The sequence below is a fragment of the Gasterosteus aculeatus genome, chromosome 4 (assembly GCF_964276395.1).
Source record: "Gasterosteus aculeatus chromosome 4, fGasAcu3.hap1.1, whole genome shotgun sequence".
NCBI lineage: Eukaryota > Metazoa > Chordata > Actinopteri > Perciformes > Gasterosteidae > Gasterosteus > Gasterosteus aculeatus.
The window spans coordinates 18140108-18164557 of NC_135691.1; the positions used below are offsets into that span (position 1 = coordinate 18140108).

Consider the following 24450-nt stretch of genomic DNA (forward strand, 5'->3'; position numbering starts at 1 on the left):
CGAGAATCATACCCCTAGACCAACGAGCCGACAAAAGGGTGAAAGTTACATATCAACGGGAAATAATTGCAAATAGCTGGGCGAGAGATATCGACAAGAGCATCTCTAGACTCTACGTTAGTTGAAAAAATTTGGAAGTTACATTTTCGTATAGACATATTTCATTTTACTTATCACATCTATTGACTTTCAAAAGACCTATCCCGGGCTCGTCCGGGATTTGGACCCGGGACCTCTCGCACCCAAAGCGAGAATCATACCCCTAGACCAACGAGCCGACAAAAGGGTGAAAGTTACATTTCAACGGGACATAATTGCAAATAGCTGGGCGAGAGAATTCGACAAGCGCATCTCTAGACTCTACGTTAGTTGAATAAATTTGGAAGTGACCTTTTCGTATGGACATATTTCCTTTTACTAATCACATCTATTGACTTTTTCAAAAGAGCACTTCCGGGCTCGTCCGGGATTTGGACCCGGGACCTCTCGCACCCTAAGCGAGAATCATACCCCTAGACCAACGAGCCGACAAAAAGGTGAAAGTTACATGTCAACGGGAAATAATTGCAAATAGCTGGGCGAGAGAATTCGACACGCGCATCTCTAGACTCTACGTTAGTTGAAAAAATTTGGAAGTAACATTTTTGTATAGACATATTTCATTTTACTAATCACATCTATTGCCTTTTTTAAAAGACCAATTCCGGGCTCGTCCGGGATTTGGACCCGGGACCGCTCGCACCCAAAGCGAGAATCATACCCCTAGACCAACGAGCCGACAAAAGGGTGAAAGTTACATGAAAACAGGACATAATCGCAAATAGCTAGGCGAGAGAATTTGAAAAGCGCATATCTAGACTCTACCTGAATTGTATAAATTTGGATGTAACATTTTCATTCCGACATATTTCGTTTGACTAATCACAGCCATTGACTGTTTCAAAAGAGCACTTCCGGGCTCGTCCTGGATTTGGACCCGGGACCTCTCGCACCCTAAGCGAGAATCATACCCCTAGACCAACGAGCCGACAAAAGGGTGAAAGTTACATTTCAACGGGACATAATTGCAAATAGCTGGGCGAGAGAATTTGACAAGCGCATCTCTAGACTCTACGTTAGTTGAATAAATTTGGAAGTGACCTTTTCGTATGGACATATTTCATTTTACTAATCACATCTATTGACTTTTTCAAAAGAGCACTTCCGGGCTCGTCCGGGATTTGGACCCGGGACCTCTCGCACCCTAAGCGAGAATCATACCCCTAGACCAACGAGCCGACAAAAGGGTCAAAGTTACATGTCAACGGGAAATAATTGCAAATAGCTGGGCGAGAGAATTCGACAAGCGCATCTCTAGACTCTACGTTAGTTGAATAAATTTGGAAGTAACGTTTTCGTATAGAAATTTTTCGTTTGACTAATCACAGCCATTGACTGTTTCAAAAGACCAATTCCGGGCTCGTCCGGGATTTGGACCCGGGACCTCTCGCACCCTAAGCGAGAATCATACCCCTAGACCAACGAGCCGACAAAAGGGTGAAAGTTACATGTCAACGGGACATATTTGCAAATAGCTGGGCGAGAGAATTCGACACGCGCATCTCTAGACTCTACGTTAGTTGAAAAAATTTGGAAGTAACATTTTTGTATAGACATATTTCATTTTACTAATCACATCTATTGCCTTTTTTAAAAGACCAATTCCGGGCTCGTCGGGGATTTGGACCCGGGACCTCTCGCACCCAAAGCGAGAATCATACCCCTAGACCAACGAGCCGACCAAAGGGTGAAAGTTACATGTCAACGGGACATATTTGCAAATAGCTGGGCGAGAGATATCGACAAGAGCATCTCTAGACTCTACGTTAATTGAATAAATTTGGATGTAACATTTTCATTCCGACATATTTTCTTTGACTAATCACAGCCATTGACTGTTTCAAAAGAGCACTTCCGGGCTCGTCCGGGATTTGGACCCGGGACCTCTCGCACCCAAAGCGAGAATCATACCCCTAGACCAACGAGCCGACAAAAGGGTGAAAGTTACATGTCAACGGGAAATAATTGCAAATAGCTGGGCGAGAGATATCGACAAGAGCATCTCTAGACTCTACGTTAGTTGAAAAAATTTGGAAGTTACATTTTCGTATAGACATATTTCATTTTACTTATCACATCTATTGACTTTCAAAAGACCTATCCCGGGCTCGTCCGGGATTTGGACCCGGGACCTCTCGCACCCAAAGCGAGAATCATACCCCTAGACCAACGAGCCGACCAAAGGGTGAAAGTTACATGTCAACGGGAAATAATTGCAAATAGCTGGGCGAGAGATATCGACAAGAGCATCTCTAGACTCTACGTTAATTGAATAAATTTGGATGTAACATTTTCATTCCGACATATTTTCTTTGACTAATCACAGCCATTGACTGTTTCAAAAGAGCACTTCTGGGCTCGTCCGGGATTTGGACCCGGGACCTCTCGCACCCAAAGCGAGAATCATACCCCTAGACCAACGAGCCGACAAAAGGGTGAAAGTTACATGTCAACGGGAAATAATTGCAAATAGCTGGGCGAGAGATATCGACAAGAGCATCTCTAGACTCTACGTTAGTTGAAAAAATTTGGAAGTTACATTTTCGTATAGACATATTTCATTTTACTTATCACATCTATTGACTTTCAAAAGACCTATCCCGGGCTCGTCCGGGATTTGGACCCGGGACCTCTCGCACCCAAAGCGAGAATCATACCCCTAGACCAACGAGCCGACAAAAACTATTAATGCTATGTCCATGGGACAAAATCCTATTTGGCCAGGCAAGAGAATTGAATCAGCGTATCCGTGGTCAACAAATTGCTTGTTTTTTTTAACTAGTTTGTTGTGTTTGCCTATTTTTTGGAAACATACTAGCAATATGGTCGTTCACTGACCAAATTGGGGAGTAACTTTTTTGTCATCATTTACAAATTACAACCGCTAACAGCATCAAATAAGTTCCATCGGGCTCGTCCGGGATTTGAACCCGGGACCTCTCGCACCCGAAGCGAGAATCATACCCCTAGACCAACGAGCCGACAAAAGGGTCAAAGTTACATGAAAACAGGACATAATCGCAAATAGCTAGGCGAGAGAATTTGAAAAGCGCATATCTAGACTCTACCTGAATTGTATAAATTTGGATGTAACATTTTCATTCCGACATATTTCGTTTGACTAATCACAGCCATTGACTGTTTCAAAAGAGCACTTCCGGGCTCGTCCGGGATTTGGACCCGGGACCTCTCGCACCCTAAGCGAGAATCATACCCCTAGACCAACGAGCCGACAAAAGGGTGAAAGTTACATGTCAACGGGAAATAATTGCAAATAGCTGGGCGAGAGAATTCGACAAGCGCATCTCTAGACTCTACGTTAATTGAATAAATTTGGAAGTAACGTTTTCGTATAGAAATTTTTCGTTTGACTAATCACAGCCATTGACTGTTTCAAAAGAGCACTTCCGGGCTCGTCCGGGATTTGGACCCGGGACCTCTCGCACCCTAAGCGAGAATCATACCCCTAGACCAACGAGCCGACAAAAGGGTGAAAGTTACATGTCAACGGGAAATAATTGCAAATAGCTGGGCGAGAGAATTCGACAAGCGCATCTCTAGACTCTACGTTAGTTGAATAAATTTGGAAGTAACGTTTTCGTATAGAAATTTTTCGTTTGACTAATCACAGCCATTGACTGTTTCAAAAGACCAATTCCGGGCTCGTCCGGGATTTGGACCCGGGACCTCTCGCACCCTAAGCGAGAATCATACCCCTAGACCAACGAGCCGACAAAAGGGTGAAAGTTACATGTCAACGGGACATATTTGCAAATAGCTGGGCGAGAGAATTCGACACGCGCATCTCTAGACTCTACGTTAGTTGAAAAAATTTGGAAGTAACATTTTTGTATAGACATATTTCATTTTACTAATCACATCTATTGCCTTTTTTAAAAGACCAATTCCGGGCTCGTCCGGGATTTGGACCCGGGACCTCTCGCACCCAAAGCGAGAATCATATCCCTAGACCAACGAGCCGACCAAAGGGTGAAAGTTACATGAAAACAGGACATAATCGCAAATAGCTAGGCGAGAGAATTTGAAAAGCGCATATCTAGACTCTACCTGAATTGTATAAATTTGGATGTAACATTTTCATTCCGACATATTTCGTTTGACTAATCACAGCCATTGACTGTTTCAAAAGAGCACTTCCGGGCTCGTCCGGGATTTGGACCCGGGACCTCTCGCACCCTAAGCGAGAATCATACCCCTAGACCAACGAGCCGACAAAAGGGTGAAAGTTACATGTCAACGGGAAATAATTGCAAATAGCTGGGCGAGAGAATTCGACAAGCGCATCTCTAGACTCTACGTTAGTTGAATAAATTTGGAAGTAACGTTTTCGTATAGAAATTTTTCGTTTGACTAATCACAGCCATTGACTGTTTCAAAAGACCAATTCCGGGCTCGTCCGGGATTTGGACCCGGGACCTCTCGCACCCTAAGCGAGAATCATACCCCTAGACCAACGAGCCGACAAAAGGGTGAAAGTTACATGTCAACGGGACATATTTGCAAATAGCTGGGCGAGAGAATTCGACACGCGCATCTCTAGACTCTACGTTAGTTGAAAAAATTTGGAAGTAACATTTTTGTATAGACATATTTCATTTTACTAATCACATCTATTGCCTTTTTTAAAAGACCAATTCCGGGCTCGTCCGGGATTTGGACCCGGGACCTCTCGCACCCAAAGCGAGAATCATACCCCTAGACCAACGAGCCAACAAAAAATATTAATGCTATGTCCATGGGACAAAATCCTATTTGGCCAGGCAAGAGAATTGAATCAGCGTATCCGTGGTCAACAAATTGCTTGTTTTTTTTAACTAGTTTGTTGTGTTTGCCTATTTTTTGGAAACATACTAGCAATATGGTCGTTCACTGACCAAATTGGGGAGTAACTTTTTTGTCATCATTTACAAATTACAACCGCTAACAGCATCAAATAAGTTCCATCGGGCTCGTCCGGGATTTTAACCCGCGACCTCTCGCACCCGAAGCGAGAATCATACCCCTAGACCAACGAGCCGACAAAAGGGTCAAAGTTACATGAAAACAGGACATAATCGCAAATAGCTAGGCGAGAGAATTTGAAAAGCGCATATCTAGACTGTACCTGAATTGTATAAATTTGGATGTAACATTTTCATTCCGACATATTTCGTTTGACTAATCACAGCCATTGACTGTTTCAAAAGAGCACTTCCGGGCTCGTCCGGGATTTGGACCCGGGACCTCTCGCACCCTAAGCGAGAATCATACCCCTAGACCAACGAGCCGACAAAAGGGTGAAAGTTACATGTCAACGGGAAATAATTGCAAATAGCTGGGCGAGAGAATTCGACAAGCGCATCTCTAGACTCTACGTTAGTTGAATAAATTTGGAAGTAACGTTTTCGTATAGAAATTTTTCGTTTGACTAATCACAGCCATTGACTGTTTCAAAAGACCAATTCCGGGCTCGTCCGGGATTTGGACCCGGGACCTCTCGCACCCTAAGCGAGAATCATACCCCTAGACCAACGAGCCGACAAAAGGGTGAAAGTTACATGTCAACGGGACATATTTGCAAATAGCTGGGCGAGAGAATTCGACACGCGCATCTCTAGACTCTACGTTAGTTGAAAAAATTTGGAAGTAACATTTTTGTATAGACATATTTCATTTTACTAATCACATCTATTGCCTTTTTTAAAAGACCAATTCCGGGCTCGTCCGGGATTTGGACCCGGGACCTCTCGCACCCAAAGCGAGAATCATATCCCTAGACCAACGAGCCGACCAAAGGGTGAAAGTTACATGAAAACAGGACATAATCGCAAATAGCTAGGCGAGAGAATTTGAAAAGCGCATATCTAGACTCTACCTGAATTGTATAAATTTGGATGTAACATTTTCATTCCGACATATTTCGTTTGACTAATCACAGCCATTGACTGTTTCAAAAGAGCACTTCCGGGCTCGTCCGGGATTTGGACCCGGGACCTCTCGCACCCTAAGCGAGAATCATACCCCTAGACCAACGAGCCGACAAAAGGGTGAAAGTTACATGTCAACGGGAAATAATTGCAAATAGCTGGGCGAGAGAATTCGACAAGCGCATCTCTAGACTCTACGTTAGTTGAATAAATTTGGAAGTAACGTTTTCGTATAGAAATTTTTCGTTTGACTAATCACAGCCATTGACTGTTTCAAAAGACCAATTCCGGGCTCGTCCGGGATTTGGACCCGGGACCTCTCGCACCCTAAGCGAGAATCATACCCCTAGACCAACGAGCCGACAAAAGGGTGAAAGTTACATGTCAACGGGACATATTTGCAAATAGCTGGGCGAGAGAATTCGACACGCGCATCTCTAGACTCTACGTTAGTTGAAAAAATTTGGAAGTAACATTTTTGTATAGACATATTTCATTTTACTAATCACATCTATTGCCTTTTTTAAAAGACCAATTCCGGGCTCGTCCGGGATTTGGACCCGGGACCTCTCGCACCCAAAGCGAGAATCATACCCCTAGACCAACGAGCCAACAAAAAATATTAATGCTATGTCCATGGGACAAAATCCTATTTGGCCAGGCAAGAGAATTGAATCAGCGTATCCGTGGTCAACAAATTGCTTGTTTTTTTTAACTAGTTTGTTGTGTTTGCCTATTTTTTGGAAACATACTAGCAATATGGTCGTTCACTGACCAAATTGGGGAGTAACTTTTTTGTCATCATTTACAAATTACAACCGCTAACAGCATCAAATAAGTTCCATCGGGCTCGTCCGGGATTTGAACCCGGGACCTCTCGCACCCGAAGCGAGAATCATACCCCTAGACCAACGAGCCGACAAAAGGGTGAAAGTTACATGAAAACAGGACATAATCGCAAATAGCTAGGCGAGAGAATTTGAAAAGCGCATATCTAGACTGTACCTGAATTGTATAAATTTGGATGTAACATTTTCATTCCGACATATTTCGTTTGACTAATCACAGCCATTGACTGTTTCAAAAGAGCACTTCCGGGCTCGTCCGGGATTTGGACCCGGGACCTCTCGCACCCTAAGCGAGAATCATACCCCTAGACCAACGAGCCGACAAAAGGGTGAAAGTTACATGTCAACGGGAAATAATTGCAAATAGCTGGGCGAGAGAATTCGACAAGCGCATCTCTAGACTCTACGTTAGTTGAATAAATTTGGAAGTAACGTTTTCGTATAGAAATTTTTCGTTTGACTAATCACAGCCATTGACTGTTTCAAAAGACCAATTCCGGGCTCGTCCGGGATTTGGACCCGGGACCTCTCGCACCCTAAGCGAGAATCATACCCCTAGACCAACGAGCCGACAAAAGGGTGAAAGTTACATGTCAACGGGACATATTTGCAAATAGCTGGGCGAGAGAATTCGACACGCGCATCTCTAGACTCTACGTTAGTTGAAAAAATTTGGAAGTTACATTTTCGTATAGACATATTTCATTTTACTTATCACATCTATTGACTTTCAAAAGACCTATCCCGGGCTCGTCCGGGATTTGGACCCGGGACCTCTCGCACCCAAAGCGAGAATCATACCCCTAGACCAACGAGCCGACAAAAACTATTAATGCTATGTCCATGGGACAAAATCCTATTTGGCCAGGCAAGAGAATTGAATCAGCGTATCCGTGGTCAACAAATTGCTTGTTTTTTTTAACTAGTTTGTTGTGTTTGCCTATTTTTTGGAAACATACTAGCAATATGGTCGTTCACTGACCAAATTGGGGAGTAACTTTTTTGTCATCATTTACAAATTACAACCGCTAACAGCATCAAATAAGTTCCATCGGGCTCGTCCGGGATTTTAACCCGCGACCTCTCGCACCCGAAGCGAGAATCATACCCCTAGACCAACGAGCCGACAAAAGGGTCAAAGTTACATGAAAACAGGACATAATCGCAAATAGCTAGGCGAGAGAATTTGAAAAGCGCATATCTAGACTGTACCTGAATTGTATAAATTTGGATGTAACATTTTCATTCCGACATATTTCGTTTGACTAATCACAGCCATTGACTGTTTCAAAAGAGCACTTCCGGGCTCGTCCGGGATTTGGACCCGGGACCTCTCGCACCCTAAGCGAGAATCATACCCCTAGACCAACGAGCCGACAAAAGGGTGAAAGTTACATGTCAACGGGAAATAATTGCAAATAGCTGGGCGAGAGAATTCGACAAGCGCATCTCTAGACTCTACGTTAGTTGAATAAATTTGGAAGTAACGTTTTCGTATAGAAATTTTTCGTTTGACTAATCACAGCCATTGACTGTTTCAAAAGACCAATTCCGGGCTCGTCCGGGATTTGGACCCGGGACCTCTCGCACCCTAAGCGAGAATCATACCCCTAGACCAACGAGCCGACAAAAGGGTGAAAGTTACATGTCAACGGGACATATTTGCAAATAGCTGGGCGAGAGAATTCGACACGCGCATCTCTAGACTCTACGTTAGTTGAAAAAATTTGGATGTAACATTTTCATTCCGACATATTTTCTTTGACTAATCACAGCCATTGACTGTTTCAAAAGAGCACTTCCGGGCTCGTCCGGGATTTGGACCCGGGACCTCTCGCACCCAAAGCGAGAATCATACCCCTAGACCAACGAGCCGACCAAAGGGTGAAAGTTACATGTCAACGGGAAATAATTGCAAATAGCGGGGCGAGAGATATCGACAAGAGCATCTCTAGACTCTACGTTAATTGAATAAATTTGGATGTAACATTTTCATTCCGACATATTTTCTTTGACTAATCACAGCCATTGACTGTTTCAAAAGAGCACTTCCGGGCTCGTCCGGGATTTGGACCCGGGACCTCTCGCACCCAAAGCGAGAATCATACCCCTAGACCAACGAGCCGACAAAAGGGTGAAAGTTACATGTCAACGGGAAATAATTGCAAATAGCTGGGCGAGAGATATCGACAAGAGCATCTCTAGACTCTACGTTAGTTGAAAAAATTTGGAAGTTACATTTTCGTATAGACATATTTCATTTTACTTATCACATCTATTGACTTTCAAAAGACCTATCCCGGGCTCGTCCGGGATTTGGACCCGGGACCTCTCGCACCCAAAGCGAGAATCATACCCCTAGACCAACGAGCCGACAAAAACTATTAATGCTATGTCCATGGGACAAAATCCTATTTGGCCAGGCAAGAGAATTGAATCAGCGTATCCGTGGTCAACAAATTGCTTGTTTTTTTTAACTAGTTTGTTGTGTTTGCCTATTTTTTGGAAACATACTAGCAATATGGTCGTTCACTGACCAAATTGGGGAGTAACTTTTTTGTCATCATTTACAAATTACAACCGCTAACAGCATCAAATAAGTTCCATCGGGCTCGTCCGGGATTTTAACCCGCGACCTCTCGCACCCGAAGCGAGAATCATACCCCTAGACCAACGAGCCGACAAAAGGGTCAAAGTTACATGAAAACAGGACATAATCGCAAATAGCTAGGCGAGAGAATTTGAAAAGCGCATATCTAGACTGTACCTGAATTGTATAAATTTGGATGTAACATTTTCATTCCGACATATTTCGTTTGACTAATCACAGCCATTGACTGTTTCAAAAGAGCACTTCCGGGCTCGTCCGGGATTTGGACCCGGGACCTCTCGCACCCTAAGCGAGAATCATACCCCTAGACCAACGAGCCGACAAAAGGGTGAAAGTTACATGTCAACGGGAAATAATTGCAAATAGCTGGGCGAGAGAATTCGACAAGCGCATCTCTAGACTCTACGTTAGTTGAATAAATTTGGAAGTAACGTTTTCGTATAGAAATTTTTCGTTTGACTAATCACAGCCATTGACTGTTTCAAAAGACCAATTCCGGGCTCGTCCGGGATTTGGACCCGGGACCTCTCGCACCCTAAGCGAGAATCATACCCCTAGACCAACGAGCCGACAAAAGGGTGAAAGTTACATGTCAACGGGACATATTTGCAAATAGCTGGGCGAGAGAATTCGACACGCGCATCTCTAGACTCTACGTTAGTTGAAAAAATTTGGAAGTAACATTTTTGTATAGACATATTTCATTTTACTAATCACATCTATTGCCTTTTTTAAAAGACCAATTCCGGGCTCGTCCGGGATTTGGACCCGGGACCTCTCGCACCCAAAGCGAGAATCATATCCCTAGACCAACGAGCCGACCAAAGGGTGAAAGTTACATGAAAACAGGACATAATCGCAAATAGCTAGGCGAGAGAATTTGAAAAGCGCATATCTAGACTCTACCTGAATTGTATAAATTTGGATGTAACATTTTCATTCCGACATATTTCGTTTGACTAATCACAGCCATTGACTGTTTCAAAAGAGCACTTCCGGGCTCGTCCGGGATTTGGACCCGGGACCTCTCGCACCCTAAGCGAGAATCATACCCCTAGACCAACGAGCCGACAAAAGGGTGAAAGTTACATGTCAACGGGAAATAATTGCAAATAGCTGGGCGAGAGAATTCGACAAGCGCATCTCTAGACTCTACGTTAGTTGAATAAATTTGGAAGTAACGTTTTCGTATAGAAATTTTTCGTTTGACTAATCACAGCCATTGACTGTTTCAAAAGACCAATTCCGGGCTCGTCCGGGATTTGGACCCGGGACCTCTCGCACCCTAAGCGAGAATCATACCCCTAGACCAACGAGCCGACAAAAGGGTGAAAGTTACATGTCAACGGGACATATTTGCAAATAGCTGGGCGAGAGAATTCGACACGCGCATCTCTAGACTCTACGTTAGTTGAAAAAATTTGGAAGTAACATTTTTGTATAGACATATTTCATTTTACTAATCACATCTATTGCCTTTTTTAAAAGACCAATTCCGGGCTCGTCCGGGATTTGGACCCGGGACCTCTCGCACCCAAAGCGAGAATCATACCCCTAGACCAACGAGCCAACAAAAAATATTAATGCTATGTCCATGGGACAAAATCCTATTTGGCCAGGCAAGAGAATTGAATCAGCGTATCCGTGGTCAACAAATTGCTTGTTTTTTTTAACTAGTTTGTTGTGTTTGCCTATTTTTTGGAAACATACTAGCAATATGGTCGTTCACTGACCAAATTGGGGAGTAACTTTTTTGTCATCATTTACAAATTACAACCGCTAACAGCATCAAATAAGTTCCATCGGGCTCGTCCGGGATTTGAACCCGGGACCTCTCGCACCCGAAGCGAGAATCATACCCCTAGACCAACGAGCCGACAAAAGGGTGAAAGTTACATGAAAACAGGACATAATCGCAAATAGCTAGGCGAGAGAATTTGAAAAGCGCATATCTAGACTGTACCTGAATTGTATAAATTTGGATGTAACATTTTCATTCCGACATATTTCGTTTGACTAATCACAGCCATTGACTGTTTCAAAAGAGCACTTCCGGGCTCGTCCGGGATTTGGACCCGGGACCTCTCGCACCCTAAGCGAGAATCATACCCCTAGACCAACGAGCCGACAAAAGGGTGAAAGTTACATGTCAACGGGAAATAATTGCAAATAGCTGGGCGAGAGAATTCGACAAGCGCATCTCTAGACTCTACGTTAGTTGAATAAATTTGGAAGTAACGTTTTCGTATAGAAATTTTTCGTTTGACTAATCACAGCCATTGACTGTTTCAAAAGACCAAATCCGGGCTCGTCCGGGATTTGGACCCGGGACCTCTCGCACCCTAAGCGAGAATCATACCCCTAGACCAACGAGCCGACAAAAGGGTGAAAGTTACATGTCAACGGGACATATTTGCAAATAGCTGGGCGAGAGAATTCGACACGCGCATCTCTAGACTCTACGTTAGTTGAAAAAATTTGGAAGTAACATTTTTGTATAGACATATTTCATTTTACTAATCACATCTATTGCCTTTTTTAAAAGACCAATTCCGGGCTCGTCCGGGATTTGGACCCGGGACCTCTCGCACCCAAAGCGAGAATCATACCCCTAGACCAACGAGCCGACCAAAGGGTGAAAGTTACATGAAAACAGGACATAATCGCAAATAGCTAGGCGAGAGAATTTGAAAAGCGCATATCTAGACTCTACCTGAATTGTATAAATTTGGATGTAACATTTTCATTCCGACATATTTCGTTTGACTAATCACAGCCATTGACTGTTTCAAAAGAGCACTTCCGGGCTCGTCCGGGATTTGGACCCGGGACCTCTCGCACCCTAAGCGAGAATCATACCCCTAGACCAACGAGCCGACAAAAGGGTGAAAGTTACATGTCAACGGGAAATAATTGCAAATAGCTGGGCGAGAGAATTCAACAAGCGCATCTCTAGACTCTACGTTAGTTGAATAAATTTGGAAGTAACGTTTTCGTATAGAAATTTTTCGTTTGACTAATCACAGCCATTGACTGTTTCAAAAGACCAATTCCGGGCTCGTCCGGGATTTGGACCCGGGACCTCTCGCACCCTAAGCGAGAATCATACCCCTAGACCAACGAGCCGACCAAAGGGTGAAAGTTACATGTCAACGGGACATATTTGCAAATAGCTGGGCGAGAGAATTCGACACGCGCATCTCTAGACTCTACGTTAGTTGAAAAAATTTGGAAGTAACATTTTTGTATAGACATATTTCATTTTACTAATCACATCTATTGCCTTTTTTAAAAGACCAATTCCGGGCTCGTCCGGGATTTGGACCCGGGACCTCTCGCACCCAAAGCGAGAATCATACCCCTAGACCAACGAGCCGACCAAAGGGTGAAAGTTACATGTCAACGGGAAATAATTGCAAATAGCTGGGCGAGAGATATCGACAAGAGCATCTCTAGACTCTACGTTAATTGAATAAATTTGGATGTAACATTTTCATTCCGACATATTTTCTTTGACTAATCACAGCCATTGACTGTTTCAAAAGAGCACTTCCGGGCTCGTCCAGGATTTGGACCCGGGACCTCTCGCACCCAAAGCGAGAATCATACCCCTAGACCAACGAGCCGACAAAAGGGTGAAAGTTACATGTCAACGGGAAATAATTGCAAATAGCTGGGCGAGAGATATCGACAAGAGCATCTCTAGACTCTACGTTAGTTGAAAAAATTTGGAAGTAACATTTTTGTATAGACATATTTCATTTTACTAATGACATCTATTGCCTTTTTTAAAAGACCAATTCCGGGCTCGTCCGGGATTTGGACCCGGGACCTCTCGCACCCAAAGCGAGAATCATACCCCTAGACCAACGAGCCGACCAAAGGGTGAAAGTTACATGTCAACGGGAAATAATTGCAAATAGCTGGGCGAGAGATATCGACAAGAGCATCTCTAGACTCTACGTTAGTTGAAAAAATTTGGAAGTTACATTTTCGTATAGACATATTTCATTTTACTTATCACATCTATTGACTTTCAAAAGACCTATCCCGGGCTCGTCCGGGATTTGGACCCGGGACCTCTCGCACCCAAAGCGAGAATCATACCCCTAGACCAACGAGCCGACAAAAACCATTAATGCTATGTCCATGGGACAAAATCCTATTTGGCGAGGCAAGAGAATTGAATCAGCGTATCCGTGGTCAACAAATTGCTTGTTTTTTTTAACTAGTTTGTTGTGTTTGCCTATTTTTTGGAAACATACTAGCAATATGGTCGTTCACTGACCAAATTGGGGAGTAACTTTTTTGTCATCATTTACAAATTACAACCGCTAACAGCATCAAATAAGTTCCATCGGGCTCGTCCGGGATTTGAACCCGGGACCTCTCGCACCCGAAGCGAGAATCATACCCCTAGACCAACGAGCCGACAAAAGGGTCAAAGTTACATGAAAACAGGACATAATCGCAAATAGCTAGGCAAGAGAATTTGAAAAGCGCATATCTAGACTCTACCTGAATTGTATAAATTTGGATGTAACATTTTCATTCCGACATATTTCGTTTGACTAATCACAGCCATTGACTGTTTCAAAAGAGCACTTCCGGGCTCGTCCGGGATTTGGACCCGGGACCTCTCGCACCCTAAGCGAGAATCATACCCCTAGACCAACGAGCCGACAAAAGGGTGAAAGTTACATGTCAACGGGAAATAATTGCAAATAGCTGGGCGAGAGAATTCGACAAGCGCATCTCTAGACTCTACGTTAGTTGAATAAATTTGGAAGTAACGTTTTCGTATAGAAATTTTTCGTTTGACTAATCACAGCCATTGACTGTTTCAAAAGAGCACTTCCGGGCTCGTCCGGGATTTGGACCCGGGACCTCTCGCACCCTAAGCGAGAATCATACCCCTAGACCAACGAGCCGACAAAAGGGTGAAAGTTACATGTCAACGGGAAATAATTGCAAATAGCTGGGCGAGAGAATTCAACAAGCGCATCTCTAGACTCTACGTTAGTTAAATAAATTTGGAAGTAACGTTTTCGTATAGAAATTTTTCGTTTGACTAATCACAGCCATTGACTGTTTCAAAAGACCAATTCCGGGCTCGTCCGGGATTTGGACCCGGGACCTCTCGCACCCTAAGCGAGAATCATACCCCTAGACCAACGAGCCGACAAAAGGGTGAAAGTTACATGTCAACGGGACATATTTGCAAATAGCTGGGCGAGAGAATTCGACACGCGCATCTCTAGACTCTACGTTAGTTGAAAAAATTTGGAAGTAACATTTTTGTATAGACATATTTCATTTTACTAATGACATCTATTGCCTTTTTTAAAAGACCAATTCCGGGCTCGTCCGGGATTTGGACCCGGGACCTCTCGCACCCAAAGCGAGAATCATACCCCTAGACCAACGAGCCGACAAAAGGGTGAAAGTTACATGTCAACGGGAAATAATTGCAAATAGCTGGGCGAGAGAATTCGACAAGCGCATCTCTAGACTCTACGTTAGTTGAATAAATTTGGAAGTAACGTTTTCGTATAGAAATTTTTCGTTTGACTAATCACAGCCATTGACTGTTTCAAAAGAGCACTTCCGGGCTCGTCCGGGATTTGGACCCGGGACCTCTCGCACCCTAAGCGAGAATCATACCCCTAGACCAACGAGCCGACAAAAGGGTGAAAGTTACATGTCAACGGGAAATAATTGCAAATAGCTGGGCGAGAGAATTCAACAAGCGCATCTCTAGACTCTACGTTAGTTAAATAAATTTGGAAGTAACGTTTTCGTATAGAAATTTTTCGTTTGACTAATCACAGCCATTGACTGTTTCAAAAGACCAATTCCGGGCTCGTCCGGGATTTGGACCCGGGACCTCTCGCACCCTAAGCGAGAATCATACCCCTAGACCAACGAGCCGACAAAAGGGTGAAAGTTACATGTCAACGGGACATATTTGCAAATAGCTGGGCGAGAGAATTCGACACGCGCATCTCTAGACTCTACGTTAGTTGAAAAAATTTGGAAGTAACATTTTTGTATAGACATATTTCATTTTACTAATGACATCTATTGCCTTTTTTAAAAGACCAATTCCGGGCTCGTCCGGGATTTGGACCCGGGACCTCTCGCACCCAAAGCGAGAATCATACCCCTAGACCAACGAGCCGACCAAAGGGTGAAAGTTACATGTCAACGGGAAATAATTGCAAATAGCTGGGCGAGAGATATCGACAAGAGCATCTCTAGACTCTACGTTAGTTGAAAAAATTTGGAAGTTACATTTTCGTATAGACATATTTCATTTTACTTATCACATCTATTGACTTTCAAAAGACCTATCCCGGGCTCGTCCGGGATTTGGACCCGGGACCTCTCGCACCCAAAGCGAGAATCATACCCCTAGACCAACGAGCGGACAAAAACTATTAATGCTATGTCCATGGGACAAAATCCTATTTGGCGAGGCAAGAGAATTGAATCAGCGTATCCGTGGTCAACAAATTGCTTGTTTTTTTTAACTAGTTTGTTGTGTTTGCCTATTTTTTGGAAACATACTAGCAATATGGTCGTTCACTGACCAAATTGGGGAGTAACTTTTTTGTCATCATTTACAAATTACAACCGCTAACAGCATCAAATAAGTTCCATCGGGCTCGTCCGGGATTTGACCCCGGGACCTCTCGCACCCGAAGCGAGAATCATACCCCTAGACCAACGAGCCGACAAAAGGGTCAAAGTTACATGAAAACAGGACATAATCGCAAATAGCTAGGCGAGAGAATTTGAAAAGCGCATATCTAGACTCTACCTGAATTGTATAAATTTGGATGTAACATTTTCATTCCGACATATTTCGTTTGACTAATCACGGCCATTGACTGTTTCAAAAGAGCACTTCCGGGCTCGTCCGGGATTTGGACCCGGGACCTCTCGCACCCTAAGCGAGAATCATACCCCTAGACCAACGAGCCGACAAAAGGGTGAAAGTTACATGTCAACGGGAAATAATTGCAAATAGCTGGGCGAGAGAATTCGACAAGCGCATCTCTAGACTCTACGTTAGTTGAATAAATTTGGAAGTAACGTTTTCGTATAGAAATTTTTCGTTTGACTAATCACAGCCATTGACTGTTTCAAAAGACCAATTCCGGGCTCGTCCGGGATTTGGACCCGGGACCTCTCGCACCCTAAGCGAGAATCATACCCCTAGACCAACGAGCCGACAAAAGGGTGAAAGTTACATGTCAACGGGACATATTTGCAAATAGCTGGGCGAGAGAATTCGACACGCGCATCTCTAGACTCTACGTTAGTTGAAAAAATTTGGAAGTAACATTTTTGTATAGACATATTTCATTTTACTAATCACATCTATTGCCTTTTTTAAAAGACCAATTCCGGGCTCGTCCGGGATTTGGACCCGGGACCTCTCGCACCCAAAGCGAGAATCATACCCCTAGACCAACGAGCCGACCAAAGGGTGAAAGTTACATGTCAACGGGAAATAATTGCAAATAGCGGGGCGAGAGATATCGACAAGAGCATCTCTAGACTCTACGTTAATTGAATAAATTTGGATGTAACATTTTCATTCCGACATATTTTCTTTGACTAATCACAGCCATTGACTGTTTCAAAAGAGCACTTCCGGGCTCGTCCGGGATTTGGACCCGGGACCTCTCGCACCCAAAGCGAGAATCATACCCCTAGACCAACGAGCCGACAAAAGGGTGAAAGTTACATGTCAACGGGAAATAATTGCAAATAGCTGGGCGAGAGATATCGACAAGAGCATCTCTAGACTCTACGTTAGTTGAAAAAATTTGGAAGTTACATTTTCGTATAGACATATTTCATTTTACTTATCACATCTATTGACTTTCAAAAGACCTATCCCGGGCTCGTCCGGGATTTGGACCCGGGACCTCTCGCACCCAAAGCGAGAATCATACCCCTAGACCAACGAGCCGACAAAAACTATTAATGCTATCTATGTCCATGGGACAAAATCCTATTTGGCCAGGCAAGAGAATTGAATCAGCGTATCCGTGGTCAACAAATTGCTTGTTTTTTTTAACTAGTTTGTTGTGTTTGCCTATTTTTTGGAAACATACTAGCAATATGGTCGTTCACTGACCAAATTGGGGAGTAACTTTTTTGTCATCATTTACAAATTACAACCGCTAACAGCATCAAATAAGTTCCATCGGGCTCGTCCGGGATTTGAACCCGGGACCTCTCGCACCCGAAGCGAGAATCATACCCCTAGACCAACGAGCCGACAAAAGGGTCAAAGTTACATGAAAACAGGACATAATCGCAAATAGCTAGGCGAGAGAATTTGAAAAGCGCATATCTAGACTCTACCTGAATTGTATAAATTTGGATGTAACATTTTCATTCCGACATATTTCGTTTGACTAATCACAGCCATTGACTGTTTCAAAAGAGCACTTCCGGGCTCGTCCGGGATTTGGACCCGGGACCTCTCGCACCCTAAGCGAGAATCATACCCCTAGACCAACGAGCCGACAAAAGGGTGAAAGTTACATGTCAACGGGAAATAATTGCAAATAGCTGGGCGAGAGAATTCGACAAGCGCATCTCTAGACTCTACGTTAGTTGAATAAATTTGGAAGTAACGTTTTCGTATAGAAATTTTTCGTTTGACTAATCACAGCCATTGACTGTTTCAAAAGACCAATTCCGGGCTCGTCCGGGATTTGGACCCGGGACCTCTCGCACCCTAAGCGAGAATCATACCCCTAGACCAACGAGCCGACAAAAGGGTGAAAGTTACATGTCAACGGGACATATTTGCAAATAGCTGGGCGAGAGAATTCGACACGCGCATCTCTAGACTCTACGTTAATTGAATAAATTTGGATGTAACATTTTCATTCCGACATATTTCGTTTGACTAATCACAGCCATTGACTGTTTCAAAAGAGCACTTCCGGGCTCGTCCGGGATTTGGACCCGGGACCTCTCGCACCCTAAGCGAGAATCATACCCCTAGACCAACGAGCCGACAAAAGGGTGAAAGTTACATGTCAACGGGAAATAATTGCAAATAGCTGGGCGAGAGAATTCGACAAGCGCATCTCTAGACTCTACGTTAGTTGAATAAATTTGGAAGTAACGTTTTCGTATAGAAATTTTTCGTTTGACTAATCACAGCCATTGACTGTTTCAAAAGACCAATTCCGGGCTCGTCCGGGATTTGGACCCGGGACCTCTCGCACCCTAAGCGAGAATCATACCCCTAGACCAACGAGCCGACAAAAGGGTGAAAGTTACATGTCAACGGGACATATTTGCAAATAGCTGGGCGAGAGAATTCGACACGCGCATCTCTAGACTCTACGTTAGTTGAAAAAATTTGGAAGTAACATTTTTGTATAGACATATTTCATTTTACTAATCACATCTATTGCCTTTTTTAAAAGACCAATTCCGGGCTCGTCCGGGATTTGGACCCGGGACCTCTCGCACCCAAAGCGAGAATCATACCCCTAGACCAACGAGCCGACCAAAGGGTGAAAGTTACATGTCAACGGGAAATAATTGCAAATAGCTGGGCGAGAGACATCGACAAGAGCATCTCTAGACTCTACGTTAATTGAATAAATTTGGATGTAACATTTTCATTCCGACATATTTTCTTTGACTAATCACAGCCATTGACTGTTTCAAAAGAGCACTTCCGGGCTCGTCCGGGATTTGGACCCGGGACCTCTCGCACCCAAAGCGAGAATCATACCCCTAGACCAACGAGCCGACAAAAGGGTGAAAGTTACATGTCAACGGGAAATAATTGCAAATAGCTGGGCGAGAGATATCGACAAGAGCATCTCTAGACTCTACGTTAGTTGAAAAAATTTGGAAGTTACATTTTCGTATAGACATATTTCATTTTACTTATCACATCTATTGACTTTCAAAAGACCTATCCCGGGCTCGTCCGGGATTTGGACCCGGGACCTCTCGCACCCAAAGCGAGAATCATACCCCTAGACCAACGAGCCGACAAAAACTATTAATGCTATGTCCATGGGACAAAATCCTATTTGGCCAGGCAAGAGAATTGAATCAGCGTATCCGTGGTCAACAAATTGCTTGTTTTTTTTAACTAGTTTGTTGTGTTTGCCTATTTTTTGGAAACATACTAGCAATATGGTCGTTCACTGACCAAATTGGGGAGTAACTTTTTTGTCATCATTTACAAATTACAACCGCTAACAGCATCAAATAAGTTCCATCGGGCTCGTCCGGGATTTGAACCCGGGACCTCTCGCACCCGAAGCGAGAATCATACCCCTAGACCAACGAGCCGACAAAAGGTTCAAAGTTACATGAAAACAGGACATAATCGCAAATAGCTAGGCGAGAGAATTTGAAAAGCGCATATCTAGACTGTACCTGAATTGTATAAATTTGGATGTAACATTTTCATTCCGACATATTTCGTTTGACTAATCACAGCCATTGACTGTTTCAAAAGAGCACTTCCGGGCTCGTCCGGGATTTGGACCCGGGACCTCTCGCACCCTAAGCGAGAATCATACCCCTAGACCAACGAGCCGACAAAAGGGTGAAAGTTACATGTCAACGGGAAATAATTGCAAATAGCTGGGCGAGAGAATTCGACAAGCGCATCTCTAGACTCTACGTTAGTTGAATAAATTTGGAAGTAACGTTTTCGTATAGAAATTTTTCGTTTGACTAATCACAGCCATTGACTGTTTCAAAAGACCAATTCCGGGCTCGTCCGGGATTTGGACCCGGGACCTCTCGCACCCTAAGCGAGAATCATACCCCTAGACCAACGAGCCGACAAAAGGGTGAAAGTTACATGTCAACGGGACATATTTGCAAATAGCTGGGCGAGAGAATTCGACACGCGGATCTCTAGACTCTACGTTAGTTGAAAAAATTTGGAAGTAACATTTTTGTATAGACATATTTCATTTTACTAATCACATCTATTGCCTTTTTTAAAAGACCAATTCCGGGCTCGTCCGGGATTTGGACCCGGGACCTCTCGCACCCAAAGCGAGAATCATACCCCTAGACCAACGAGCCGACCAAAGGGTGAAAGTTACATGAAAACAGGACATAATCGCAAATAGCTAGGCGAGAGAATTTGAAAAGCGCATATCTAGACTCTACCTGAATTGTATAAATTTGGATGTAACATTTTCATTCCGACATATTTCGTTTGACTAATCACAGCCATTGACTGTTTCAAAAGAGCACTTCCGGGCTCGTCCGGGATTTGGACCCGGGACCTCTCGCACCCTAAGCGAGAATCATACCCCTAGACCAACGAGCCGACAAAAGGGTGAAAGTTACATGTCAACGGGAAATAATTGCAAATAGCTGGGCGAGAGAATTCAACAAGCGCATCTCTAGACTCTACGTTAGTTGAATAAATTTGGAAGTAACGTTTTCGTATAGAAATATTTCGTTTGACTAATCACAGCCATTGACTGTTTCAAAAGACCAATTCCGGGCTCGTCCGGGATTTGGACCCGGGACCTCTCGCACCCTAAGCGAGAATCATACCCCTAGACCAACGAGCCGACAAAAGGGTGAAAGTTACATGTCAACGGGACATATTTGCAAATAGCTGGGCGAGAGAATTCAACACGCGCATCTCTAGACTCTACGTTAGTTGAAAAAATTTGGAAGTAACATTTTTGTATAGACATATTTCATTTTACTAATCACATCTATTGCCTTTTTTAAAAGACCAATTCCGGGCTCGTACGGGATTTGGACCCGGGACCTCTCGCACCCAAAGCGAGAATCATACCCCTAGACCAACGAGCCGACCAAAGGGTGAAAGTTACATGTCAACGGGAAATAATTGCAAATAGCTGGGCGAGAGATATCGACAAGAGCATCTCTAGACTCTACGTTAATTGAATAAATTTGGATGTAACATTTTCATTCCGACATATTTTCTTTGACTAATCACAGCCATTGACTGTTTCAAAAGAGCACTTCCGGGCTCGTCCGGGATTTGGACCCGGGACCTCTCGCACCCAAAGCGAGAATCATACCCCTAGACCAACGAGCCGACAAAAGGGTGAAAGTTACATGTCAACGGGAAATAATTGCAAATAGCTGGGCGAGAGATATCGACAAGAGCATCTCTAGACTCTACGTTAGTTGAAAAAATTTGGAAGTTACATTTTCGTATAGACATATTTCATTTTACTTATCACATCTATTGACTTTCAAAAGACCTATCCCGGGCTCGTCCGGGATTTGGACCCGGGACCTCTCGCACCCAAAGCGAGAATCATACCCCTAGACCAACGAGCCGACAAAAACTATTAATGCTATGTCCATGGGACAAAATCCTATTTGGCCAGGCAAGAGAATTGAATCAGCGTATCCGTGGTCAACAAATTGCTTGTTTTTTTTAACTAGTTTGTTGTGTTTGCCTATTTTTTGGAAACATACTAGCAATATGGTCGTTCACTGACCAAATTGGGGAGTAACTTTTTTGTCATCATTTACAAATTACAACCGCTAACAGCATCAAATAAGTTCCATCGGGCTCGTCCGGGATTTGGACCCGGGACCTCTCGCACCCAAAGCGAGAATCATACCCCTAGACCAACGAGCCGACCAAAGGGTGAAAGTTACATGTCAACGGGAAATAATTGCAAATAGCTGGGCGAGAGATATCGACAAGAGCATCTCTAGACTCTACGTTAATTGAATGAATTTAGATGTAACATTTTCATTCCGACATATTTTGTTTGACTAATCACAGCCATTGACTGTTTCAAAAGAGCACTTCCGGGCTCGTCGGGGATTTGGACCCGGGACCTCTCGCACCCTAAGCGAGAATCATACCCCTAGACCAACGAGCCGACAAAAGGGTCAAAGTTACATGAAAACAGGACATAATCGCAAATAGCTAGGCGAGAGAATTTGAAAAGCGCATATCTAGACTCTACCTGAATTGTATAAATTTGGATGTAACATTTTCATTCCGACATATTTCGTTTGACTAATCACAGCCATTGACTGTTTCAAAAGAGCACTTCCGGGCTCGTCCGGGATTTGGACCCGGGACCTCTCGCACCCTAAGCGAGAATCATACCCCTAGACCAACGAGCCGACAAAAGGGTGAAAGTTACATGTCAACGGGAAATAATTGCAAATAGCTGGGCGAGAGAATTCGACAAGCGCATCTCTAGACTCTACGTTAGTTGAATAAATTTGGAAGTAACGTTTTCGTATAGAAATTTTTCGTTTGACTAATCACAGCCATTGACTGTTTCAAAAGACCAATTCCGGGCTCGTCCGGGATTTGGACCCGGGACCTCTCGCACCCTAAGCGAGAATCATACCCCTAGACCAACGAGCCGACAAAAGGGTGAAAGTTACATGTCAACGGGACATATTTGCAAATAGCTGGGCGAGAGAATTCGACACGCGCATCTCTAGACTCTACGTTAGTTGAAAAAATTTGGAAGTAACATTTTTGTATAGACATATTTCATTTTACTAATCACATCTATTGCCTTTTTTAAAAGACCAATTCCGGGCTCGTCCGGGATTTGGACCCGGGACCTCTCGCACCCAAAGCGAGAATCATACCCCTAGACCAACGAGCCGACCAAAGGGTGAAAGTTACATGTCAACGGGAAATAATTGCATATAGCTGGGCGAGAGATATCGACAAGAGCATCTCTAGACTCTACGTTAATTGAATAAATTTGGATGTAACATTTTCATTCCGACATATTTTCTTTGACTAATCACAGCCATTGACTGTTTCAAAAGAGCACTTCCGGGCTCGTCCGGGATTTGGACCCGGGACCTCTCGCACCCAAAGCGAGAATCATACCCCTAGACCAACGAGCCGACAAAAGGGTGAAAGTTACATGTCAACGGGAAATAATTGCAAATAGCTGGGCGAGAGATATCGACAAGAGCATCTCTAGACTCTACGTTAGTTGAAAAAATTTGGAAGTTACATTTTCGTATAGACATATTTCATTTTACTTATCACATCTATTGACTTTCAAAAGACCTATCCCGGGCTCGTCCGGGATTTGGACCCGGGACCTCTCGCACCCAAAGCGAGAATCATACCCCTAGACCAACGAGCCGACCAAAGGGTGAAAGTTACATGTCAACGGGAAATAATTGCAAATAGCTGGGCGAGAGATATCGACAAGAGCATCTCTAGACTCTACGTTAATTGAATAAATTTGGATGTAACATTTTCATTCCGACATATTTTCTTTGACTAATCACAGCCATTGACTGTTTCAAAAGAGCACTTCCGGGCTCGTCCGGGATTTGGACCCGGGACCTCTCGCACCCAAAGCGAGAATCATACCCCTAGACCAACGAGCCGACAAAAGGGTGAAAGTTACATGTCAACGGGAAATAATTGCAAATAGCTGGGCGAGAGATATCGACAAGAGCATCTCTAGACTCTACGTTAGTTGAAAAAATTTGGAAGTTACATTTTCGTATAGACATATTTCATTTTACTTATCACATCTATTGACTTTCAAAAGACCTATCCCGGGCTCGTCCGGGATTTGGACCCGGGACCTCTCGCACCCAAAGCGAGAATCATACCCCTAGACCAACGAGCCGACCAAAGGGTGAAAGTTACATGTCAACGGGAAATAATTGCAAATAGCGGGGCGAGAGATATCGACAAGAGCATCTCTAGACTCTACGTTAATTGAATAAATTTGGATGTAACATTTTCATTCCGACATATTTTCTTTGACTAATCACAGCCATTGACTGTTTCAAAAGAGCACTTCCGGGCTCGTCCGGGATTTGGACCCGGGACCTCTCGCACCCAAAGCGAGAATCATACCCCTAGACCAACGAGCCGACAAAAGGGTGAAAGTTACATGTCAACGGGAAATAATTGCAAATAGCTGGGCGAGAGATATCG

General features: G+C 43.8%; 86 non-coding genes across 86 annotated transcripts in view; all 86 read right to left on the reverse strand.

The window, feature by feature from the left end:
- Window positions 1-29, reverse strand: part of trnap-ugg (transfer RNA proline (anticodon UGG)) — a 72-nt gene extending 43 nt beyond the window's left edge. Inside the window, exon 1 of the tRNA in view lies at window positions 1-29. This exon is cut by the window's left edge and continues 43 nt beyond it. This is a non-coding gene — a tRNA (tRNA-Pro).
- A 176-nt stretch (window positions 30-205) lies between these two features.
- Window positions 206-277, reverse strand: trnap-ugg (transfer RNA proline (anticodon UGG)). Its single transcript has one exon. It is a non-coding gene; the product is annotated as a tRNA-Pro (tRNA).
- Window positions 278-455: 178 nt separating this feature from the next.
- Window positions 456-527, reverse strand: trnap-agg (transfer RNA proline (anticodon AGG)). Its single transcript has one exon. It is a non-coding gene; the product is annotated as a tRNA-Pro (tRNA).
- Window positions 528-1205: 678 nt separating this feature from the next.
- trnap-agg (transfer RNA proline (anticodon AGG)) lies at window positions 1206-1277 on the reverse strand. The gene has a single exon. It is a non-coding gene; the product is annotated as a tRNA-Pro (tRNA).
- Window positions 1278-1455: 178 nt separating this feature from the next.
- Window positions 1456-1527, reverse strand: trnap-agg (transfer RNA proline (anticodon AGG)). Its single transcript has one exon. It is a non-coding gene; the product is annotated as a tRNA-Pro (tRNA).
- A 428-nt stretch (window positions 1528-1955) lies between these two features.
- Window positions 1956-2027, reverse strand: trnap-ugg (transfer RNA proline (anticodon UGG)). Its single transcript has one exon. It is a non-coding gene; the product is annotated as a tRNA-Pro (tRNA).
- Window positions 2028-2203: 176 nt separating this feature from the next.
- Window positions 2204-2275, reverse strand: trnap-ugg (transfer RNA proline (anticodon UGG)). Its single transcript has one exon. It is a non-coding gene; the product is annotated as a tRNA-Pro (tRNA).
- A 178-nt stretch (window positions 2276-2453) lies between these two features.
- trnap-ugg (transfer RNA proline (anticodon UGG)) lies at window positions 2454-2525 on the reverse strand. The gene has a single exon. It is a non-coding gene; the product is annotated as a tRNA-Pro (tRNA).
- Window positions 2526-2701: 176 nt separating this feature from the next.
- On the reverse strand, window positions 2702-2773 carry trnap-ugg (transfer RNA proline (anticodon UGG)). The gene has a single exon. It is a non-coding gene; the product is annotated as a tRNA-Pro (tRNA).
- Window positions 2774-3008: 235 nt separating this feature from the next.
- On the reverse strand, window positions 3009-3080 carry trnap-cgg (transfer RNA proline (anticodon CGG)). The gene has a single exon. It is a non-coding gene; the product is annotated as a tRNA-Pro (tRNA).
- Window positions 3081-3258: 178 nt separating this feature from the next.
- trnap-agg (transfer RNA proline (anticodon AGG)) lies at window positions 3259-3330 on the reverse strand. The gene has a single exon. It is a non-coding gene; the product is annotated as a tRNA-Pro (tRNA).
- A 178-nt stretch (window positions 3331-3508) lies between these two features.
- Window positions 3509-3580, reverse strand: trnap-agg (transfer RNA proline (anticodon AGG)). The gene has a single exon. It is a non-coding gene; the product is annotated as a tRNA-Pro (tRNA).
- A 178-nt stretch (window positions 3581-3758) lies between these two features.
- trnap-agg (transfer RNA proline (anticodon AGG)) lies at window positions 3759-3830 on the reverse strand. The gene has a single exon. It is a non-coding gene; the product is annotated as a tRNA-Pro (tRNA).
- Window positions 3831-4258: 428 nt separating this feature from the next.
- Window positions 4259-4330, reverse strand: trnap-agg (transfer RNA proline (anticodon AGG)). Its single transcript has one exon. It is a non-coding gene; the product is annotated as a tRNA-Pro (tRNA).
- A 178-nt stretch (window positions 4331-4508) lies between these two features.
- Window positions 4509-4580, reverse strand: trnap-agg (transfer RNA proline (anticodon AGG)). The gene has a single exon. It is a non-coding gene; the product is annotated as a tRNA-Pro (tRNA).
- A 178-nt stretch (window positions 4581-4758) lies between these two features.
- Window positions 4759-4830, reverse strand: trnap-ugg (transfer RNA proline (anticodon UGG)). Its single transcript has one exon. It is a non-coding gene; the product is annotated as a tRNA-Pro (tRNA).
- A 235-nt stretch (window positions 4831-5065) lies between these two features.
- Window positions 5066-5137, reverse strand: trnap-cgg (transfer RNA proline (anticodon CGG)). The gene has a single exon. It is a non-coding gene; the product is annotated as a tRNA-Pro (tRNA).
- Window positions 5138-5315: 178 nt separating this feature from the next.
- trnap-agg (transfer RNA proline (anticodon AGG)) lies at window positions 5316-5387 on the reverse strand. The gene has a single exon. It is a non-coding gene; the product is annotated as a tRNA-Pro (tRNA).
- A 178-nt stretch (window positions 5388-5565) lies between these two features.
- trnap-agg (transfer RNA proline (anticodon AGG)) lies at window positions 5566-5637 on the reverse strand. Its single transcript has one exon. It is a non-coding gene; the product is annotated as a tRNA-Pro (tRNA).
- A 428-nt stretch (window positions 5638-6065) lies between these two features.
- trnap-agg (transfer RNA proline (anticodon AGG)) lies at window positions 6066-6137 on the reverse strand. The gene has a single exon. It is a non-coding gene; the product is annotated as a tRNA-Pro (tRNA).
- A 178-nt stretch (window positions 6138-6315) lies between these two features.
- trnap-agg (transfer RNA proline (anticodon AGG)) lies at window positions 6316-6387 on the reverse strand. Its single transcript has one exon. It is a non-coding gene; the product is annotated as a tRNA-Pro (tRNA).
- Window positions 6388-6565: 178 nt separating this feature from the next.
- On the reverse strand, window positions 6566-6637 carry trnap-ugg (transfer RNA proline (anticodon UGG)). The gene has a single exon. It is a non-coding gene; the product is annotated as a tRNA-Pro (tRNA).
- A 235-nt stretch (window positions 6638-6872) lies between these two features.
- On the reverse strand, window positions 6873-6944 carry trnap-cgg (transfer RNA proline (anticodon CGG)). Its single transcript has one exon. It is a non-coding gene; the product is annotated as a tRNA-Pro (tRNA).
- A 178-nt stretch (window positions 6945-7122) lies between these two features.
- trnap-agg (transfer RNA proline (anticodon AGG)) lies at window positions 7123-7194 on the reverse strand. The gene has a single exon. It is a non-coding gene; the product is annotated as a tRNA-Pro (tRNA).
- Window positions 7195-7372: 178 nt separating this feature from the next.
- trnap-agg (transfer RNA proline (anticodon AGG)) lies at window positions 7373-7444 on the reverse strand. Its single transcript has one exon. It is a non-coding gene; the product is annotated as a tRNA-Pro (tRNA).
- A 176-nt stretch (window positions 7445-7620) lies between these two features.
- trnap-ugg (transfer RNA proline (anticodon UGG)) lies at window positions 7621-7692 on the reverse strand. The gene has a single exon. It is a non-coding gene; the product is annotated as a tRNA-Pro (tRNA).
- A 235-nt stretch (window positions 7693-7927) lies between these two features.
- Window positions 7928-7999, reverse strand: trnap-cgg (transfer RNA proline (anticodon CGG)). The gene has a single exon. It is a non-coding gene; the product is annotated as a tRNA-Pro (tRNA).
- Window positions 8000-8177: 178 nt separating this feature from the next.
- Window positions 8178-8249, reverse strand: trnap-agg (transfer RNA proline (anticodon AGG)). Its single transcript has one exon. It is a non-coding gene; the product is annotated as a tRNA-Pro (tRNA).
- A 178-nt stretch (window positions 8250-8427) lies between these two features.
- trnap-agg (transfer RNA proline (anticodon AGG)) lies at window positions 8428-8499 on the reverse strand. The gene has a single exon. It is a non-coding gene; the product is annotated as a tRNA-Pro (tRNA).
- Window positions 8500-8677: 178 nt separating this feature from the next.
- On the reverse strand, window positions 8678-8749 carry trnap-ugg (transfer RNA proline (anticodon UGG)). The gene has a single exon. It is a non-coding gene; the product is annotated as a tRNA-Pro (tRNA).
- A 178-nt stretch (window positions 8750-8927) lies between these two features.
- trnap-ugg (transfer RNA proline (anticodon UGG)) lies at window positions 8928-8999 on the reverse strand. Its single transcript has one exon. It is a non-coding gene; the product is annotated as a tRNA-Pro (tRNA).
- Window positions 9000-9175: 176 nt separating this feature from the next.
- On the reverse strand, window positions 9176-9247 carry trnap-ugg (transfer RNA proline (anticodon UGG)). The gene has a single exon. It is a non-coding gene; the product is annotated as a tRNA-Pro (tRNA).
- Window positions 9248-9482: 235 nt separating this feature from the next.
- Window positions 9483-9554, reverse strand: trnap-cgg (transfer RNA proline (anticodon CGG)). Its single transcript has one exon. It is a non-coding gene; the product is annotated as a tRNA-Pro (tRNA).
- Window positions 9555-9732: 178 nt separating this feature from the next.
- trnap-agg (transfer RNA proline (anticodon AGG)) lies at window positions 9733-9804 on the reverse strand. The gene has a single exon. It is a non-coding gene; the product is annotated as a tRNA-Pro (tRNA).
- A 178-nt stretch (window positions 9805-9982) lies between these two features.
- trnap-agg (transfer RNA proline (anticodon AGG)) lies at window positions 9983-10054 on the reverse strand. The gene has a single exon. It is a non-coding gene; the product is annotated as a tRNA-Pro (tRNA).
- A 428-nt stretch (window positions 10055-10482) lies between these two features.
- Window positions 10483-10554, reverse strand: trnap-agg (transfer RNA proline (anticodon AGG)). Its single transcript has one exon. It is a non-coding gene; the product is annotated as a tRNA-Pro (tRNA).
- Window positions 10555-10732: 178 nt separating this feature from the next.
- On the reverse strand, window positions 10733-10804 carry trnap-agg (transfer RNA proline (anticodon AGG)). The gene has a single exon. It is a non-coding gene; the product is annotated as a tRNA-Pro (tRNA).
- A 178-nt stretch (window positions 10805-10982) lies between these two features.
- On the reverse strand, window positions 10983-11054 carry trnap-ugg (transfer RNA proline (anticodon UGG)). Its single transcript has one exon. It is a non-coding gene; the product is annotated as a tRNA-Pro (tRNA).
- A 235-nt stretch (window positions 11055-11289) lies between these two features.
- Window positions 11290-11361, reverse strand: trnap-cgg (transfer RNA proline (anticodon CGG)). The gene has a single exon. It is a non-coding gene; the product is annotated as a tRNA-Pro (tRNA).
- Window positions 11362-11539: 178 nt separating this feature from the next.
- trnap-agg (transfer RNA proline (anticodon AGG)) lies at window positions 11540-11611 on the reverse strand. Its single transcript has one exon. It is a non-coding gene; the product is annotated as a tRNA-Pro (tRNA).
- Window positions 11612-11789: 178 nt separating this feature from the next.
- On the reverse strand, window positions 11790-11861 carry trnap-agg (transfer RNA proline (anticodon AGG)). The gene has a single exon. It is a non-coding gene; the product is annotated as a tRNA-Pro (tRNA).
- A 178-nt stretch (window positions 11862-12039) lies between these two features.
- Window positions 12040-12111, reverse strand: trnap-ugg (transfer RNA proline (anticodon UGG)). Its single transcript has one exon. It is a non-coding gene; the product is annotated as a tRNA-Pro (tRNA).
- Window positions 12112-12289: 178 nt separating this feature from the next.
- Window positions 12290-12361, reverse strand: trnap-agg (transfer RNA proline (anticodon AGG)). The gene has a single exon. It is a non-coding gene; the product is annotated as a tRNA-Pro (tRNA).
- Window positions 12362-12539: 178 nt separating this feature from the next.
- trnap-agg (transfer RNA proline (anticodon AGG)) lies at window positions 12540-12611 on the reverse strand. Its single transcript has one exon. It is a non-coding gene; the product is annotated as a tRNA-Pro (tRNA).
- Window positions 12612-12789: 178 nt separating this feature from the next.
- On the reverse strand, window positions 12790-12861 carry trnap-ugg (transfer RNA proline (anticodon UGG)). The gene has a single exon. It is a non-coding gene; the product is annotated as a tRNA-Pro (tRNA).
- Window positions 12862-13289: 428 nt separating this feature from the next.
- trnap-ugg (transfer RNA proline (anticodon UGG)) lies at window positions 13290-13361 on the reverse strand. Its single transcript has one exon. It is a non-coding gene; the product is annotated as a tRNA-Pro (tRNA).
- A 176-nt stretch (window positions 13362-13537) lies between these two features.
- Window positions 13538-13609, reverse strand: trnap-ugg (transfer RNA proline (anticodon UGG)). Its single transcript has one exon. It is a non-coding gene; the product is annotated as a tRNA-Pro (tRNA).
- Window positions 13610-13844: 235 nt separating this feature from the next.
- On the reverse strand, window positions 13845-13916 carry trnap-cgg (transfer RNA proline (anticodon CGG)). The gene has a single exon. It is a non-coding gene; the product is annotated as a tRNA-Pro (tRNA).
- Window positions 13917-14094: 178 nt separating this feature from the next.
- On the reverse strand, window positions 14095-14166 carry trnap-agg (transfer RNA proline (anticodon AGG)). Its single transcript has one exon. It is a non-coding gene; the product is annotated as a tRNA-Pro (tRNA).
- Window positions 14167-14344: 178 nt separating this feature from the next.
- Window positions 14345-14416, reverse strand: trnap-agg (transfer RNA proline (anticodon AGG)). Its single transcript has one exon. It is a non-coding gene; the product is annotated as a tRNA-Pro (tRNA).
- Window positions 14417-14594: 178 nt separating this feature from the next.
- trnap-agg (transfer RNA proline (anticodon AGG)) lies at window positions 14595-14666 on the reverse strand. The gene has a single exon. It is a non-coding gene; the product is annotated as a tRNA-Pro (tRNA).
- Window positions 14667-14844: 178 nt separating this feature from the next.
- Window positions 14845-14916, reverse strand: trnap-ugg (transfer RNA proline (anticodon UGG)). Its single transcript has one exon. It is a non-coding gene; the product is annotated as a tRNA-Pro (tRNA).
- A 178-nt stretch (window positions 14917-15094) lies between these two features.
- On the reverse strand, window positions 15095-15166 carry trnap-agg (transfer RNA proline (anticodon AGG)). The gene has a single exon. It is a non-coding gene; the product is annotated as a tRNA-Pro (tRNA).
- A 178-nt stretch (window positions 15167-15344) lies between these two features.
- On the reverse strand, window positions 15345-15416 carry trnap-agg (transfer RNA proline (anticodon AGG)). Its single transcript has one exon. It is a non-coding gene; the product is annotated as a tRNA-Pro (tRNA).
- A 178-nt stretch (window positions 15417-15594) lies between these two features.
- trnap-ugg (transfer RNA proline (anticodon UGG)) lies at window positions 15595-15666 on the reverse strand. The gene has a single exon. It is a non-coding gene; the product is annotated as a tRNA-Pro (tRNA).
- A 483-nt stretch (window positions 15667-16149) lies between these two features.
- Window positions 16150-16221, reverse strand: trnap-cgg (transfer RNA proline (anticodon CGG)). The gene has a single exon. It is a non-coding gene; the product is annotated as a tRNA-Pro (tRNA).
- Window positions 16222-16399: 178 nt separating this feature from the next.
- trnap-agg (transfer RNA proline (anticodon AGG)) lies at window positions 16400-16471 on the reverse strand. The gene has a single exon. It is a non-coding gene; the product is annotated as a tRNA-Pro (tRNA).
- A 178-nt stretch (window positions 16472-16649) lies between these two features.
- trnap-agg (transfer RNA proline (anticodon AGG)) lies at window positions 16650-16721 on the reverse strand. The gene has a single exon. It is a non-coding gene; the product is annotated as a tRNA-Pro (tRNA).
- Window positions 16722-16899: 178 nt separating this feature from the next.
- Window positions 16900-16971, reverse strand: trnap-ugg (transfer RNA proline (anticodon UGG)). The gene has a single exon. It is a non-coding gene; the product is annotated as a tRNA-Pro (tRNA).
- A 178-nt stretch (window positions 16972-17149) lies between these two features.
- trnap-ugg (transfer RNA proline (anticodon UGG)) lies at window positions 17150-17221 on the reverse strand. The gene has a single exon. It is a non-coding gene; the product is annotated as a tRNA-Pro (tRNA).
- Window positions 17222-17397: 176 nt separating this feature from the next.
- trnap-ugg (transfer RNA proline (anticodon UGG)) lies at window positions 17398-17469 on the reverse strand. The gene has a single exon. It is a non-coding gene; the product is annotated as a tRNA-Pro (tRNA).
- A 239-nt stretch (window positions 17470-17708) lies between these two features.
- Window positions 17709-17780, reverse strand: trnap-cgg (transfer RNA proline (anticodon CGG)). Its single transcript has one exon. It is a non-coding gene; the product is annotated as a tRNA-Pro (tRNA).
- Window positions 17781-17958: 178 nt separating this feature from the next.
- On the reverse strand, window positions 17959-18030 carry trnap-agg (transfer RNA proline (anticodon AGG)). Its single transcript has one exon. It is a non-coding gene; the product is annotated as a tRNA-Pro (tRNA).
- Window positions 18031-18208: 178 nt separating this feature from the next.
- trnap-agg (transfer RNA proline (anticodon AGG)) lies at window positions 18209-18280 on the reverse strand. The gene has a single exon. It is a non-coding gene; the product is annotated as a tRNA-Pro (tRNA).
- Window positions 18281-18458: 178 nt separating this feature from the next.
- trnap-agg (transfer RNA proline (anticodon AGG)) lies at window positions 18459-18530 on the reverse strand. Its single transcript has one exon. It is a non-coding gene; the product is annotated as a tRNA-Pro (tRNA).
- Window positions 18531-18708: 178 nt separating this feature from the next.
- Window positions 18709-18780, reverse strand: trnap-agg (transfer RNA proline (anticodon AGG)). The gene has a single exon. It is a non-coding gene; the product is annotated as a tRNA-Pro (tRNA).
- A 178-nt stretch (window positions 18781-18958) lies between these two features.
- Window positions 18959-19030, reverse strand: trnap-ugg (transfer RNA proline (anticodon UGG)). Its single transcript has one exon. It is a non-coding gene; the product is annotated as a tRNA-Pro (tRNA).
- Window positions 19031-19208: 178 nt separating this feature from the next.
- On the reverse strand, window positions 19209-19280 carry trnap-ugg (transfer RNA proline (anticodon UGG)). The gene has a single exon. It is a non-coding gene; the product is annotated as a tRNA-Pro (tRNA).
- A 176-nt stretch (window positions 19281-19456) lies between these two features.
- On the reverse strand, window positions 19457-19528 carry trnap-ugg (transfer RNA proline (anticodon UGG)). The gene has a single exon. It is a non-coding gene; the product is annotated as a tRNA-Pro (tRNA).
- A 235-nt stretch (window positions 19529-19763) lies between these two features.
- Window positions 19764-19835, reverse strand: trnap-cgg (transfer RNA proline (anticodon CGG)). The gene has a single exon. It is a non-coding gene; the product is annotated as a tRNA-Pro (tRNA).
- Window positions 19836-20013: 178 nt separating this feature from the next.
- Window positions 20014-20085, reverse strand: trnap-agg (transfer RNA proline (anticodon AGG)). Its single transcript has one exon. It is a non-coding gene; the product is annotated as a tRNA-Pro (tRNA).
- Window positions 20086-20263: 178 nt separating this feature from the next.
- trnap-agg (transfer RNA proline (anticodon AGG)) lies at window positions 20264-20335 on the reverse strand. Its single transcript has one exon. It is a non-coding gene; the product is annotated as a tRNA-Pro (tRNA).
- A 178-nt stretch (window positions 20336-20513) lies between these two features.
- Window positions 20514-20585, reverse strand: trnap-ugg (transfer RNA proline (anticodon UGG)). Its single transcript has one exon. It is a non-coding gene; the product is annotated as a tRNA-Pro (tRNA).
- A 178-nt stretch (window positions 20586-20763) lies between these two features.
- On the reverse strand, window positions 20764-20835 carry trnap-agg (transfer RNA proline (anticodon AGG)). The gene has a single exon. It is a non-coding gene; the product is annotated as a tRNA-Pro (tRNA).
- Window positions 20836-21013: 178 nt separating this feature from the next.
- trnap-agg (transfer RNA proline (anticodon AGG)) lies at window positions 21014-21085 on the reverse strand. The gene has a single exon. It is a non-coding gene; the product is annotated as a tRNA-Pro (tRNA).
- A 428-nt stretch (window positions 21086-21513) lies between these two features.
- trnap-ugg (transfer RNA proline (anticodon UGG)) lies at window positions 21514-21585 on the reverse strand. The gene has a single exon. It is a non-coding gene; the product is annotated as a tRNA-Pro (tRNA).
- A 176-nt stretch (window positions 21586-21761) lies between these two features.
- trnap-ugg (transfer RNA proline (anticodon UGG)) lies at window positions 21762-21833 on the reverse strand. Its single transcript has one exon. It is a non-coding gene; the product is annotated as a tRNA-Pro (tRNA).
- A 235-nt stretch (window positions 21834-22068) lies between these two features.
- Window positions 22069-22140, reverse strand: trnap-ugg (transfer RNA proline (anticodon UGG)). The gene has a single exon. It is a non-coding gene; the product is annotated as a tRNA-Pro (tRNA).
- Window positions 22141-22568: 428 nt separating this feature from the next.
- trnap-agg (transfer RNA proline (anticodon AGG)) lies at window positions 22569-22640 on the reverse strand. Its single transcript has one exon. It is a non-coding gene; the product is annotated as a tRNA-Pro (tRNA).
- A 178-nt stretch (window positions 22641-22818) lies between these two features.
- On the reverse strand, window positions 22819-22890 carry trnap-agg (transfer RNA proline (anticodon AGG)). The gene has a single exon. It is a non-coding gene; the product is annotated as a tRNA-Pro (tRNA).
- A 178-nt stretch (window positions 22891-23068) lies between these two features.
- trnap-ugg (transfer RNA proline (anticodon UGG)) lies at window positions 23069-23140 on the reverse strand. The gene has a single exon. It is a non-coding gene; the product is annotated as a tRNA-Pro (tRNA).
- A 178-nt stretch (window positions 23141-23318) lies between these two features.
- On the reverse strand, window positions 23319-23390 carry trnap-ugg (transfer RNA proline (anticodon UGG)). The gene has a single exon. It is a non-coding gene; the product is annotated as a tRNA-Pro (tRNA).
- A 176-nt stretch (window positions 23391-23566) lies between these two features.
- On the reverse strand, window positions 23567-23638 carry trnap-ugg (transfer RNA proline (anticodon UGG)). Its single transcript has one exon. It is a non-coding gene; the product is annotated as a tRNA-Pro (tRNA).
- A 178-nt stretch (window positions 23639-23816) lies between these two features.
- Window positions 23817-23888, reverse strand: trnap-ugg (transfer RNA proline (anticodon UGG)). Its single transcript has one exon. It is a non-coding gene; the product is annotated as a tRNA-Pro (tRNA).
- A 176-nt stretch (window positions 23889-24064) lies between these two features.
- Window positions 24065-24136, reverse strand: trnap-ugg (transfer RNA proline (anticodon UGG)). Its single transcript has one exon. It is a non-coding gene; the product is annotated as a tRNA-Pro (tRNA).
- Window positions 24137-24314: 178 nt separating this feature from the next.
- On the reverse strand, window positions 24315-24386 carry trnap-ugg (transfer RNA proline (anticodon UGG)). Its single transcript has one exon. It is a non-coding gene; the product is annotated as a tRNA-Pro (tRNA).
- Between the last annotated feature and the right edge of the window lie 64 nt (window positions 24387-24450).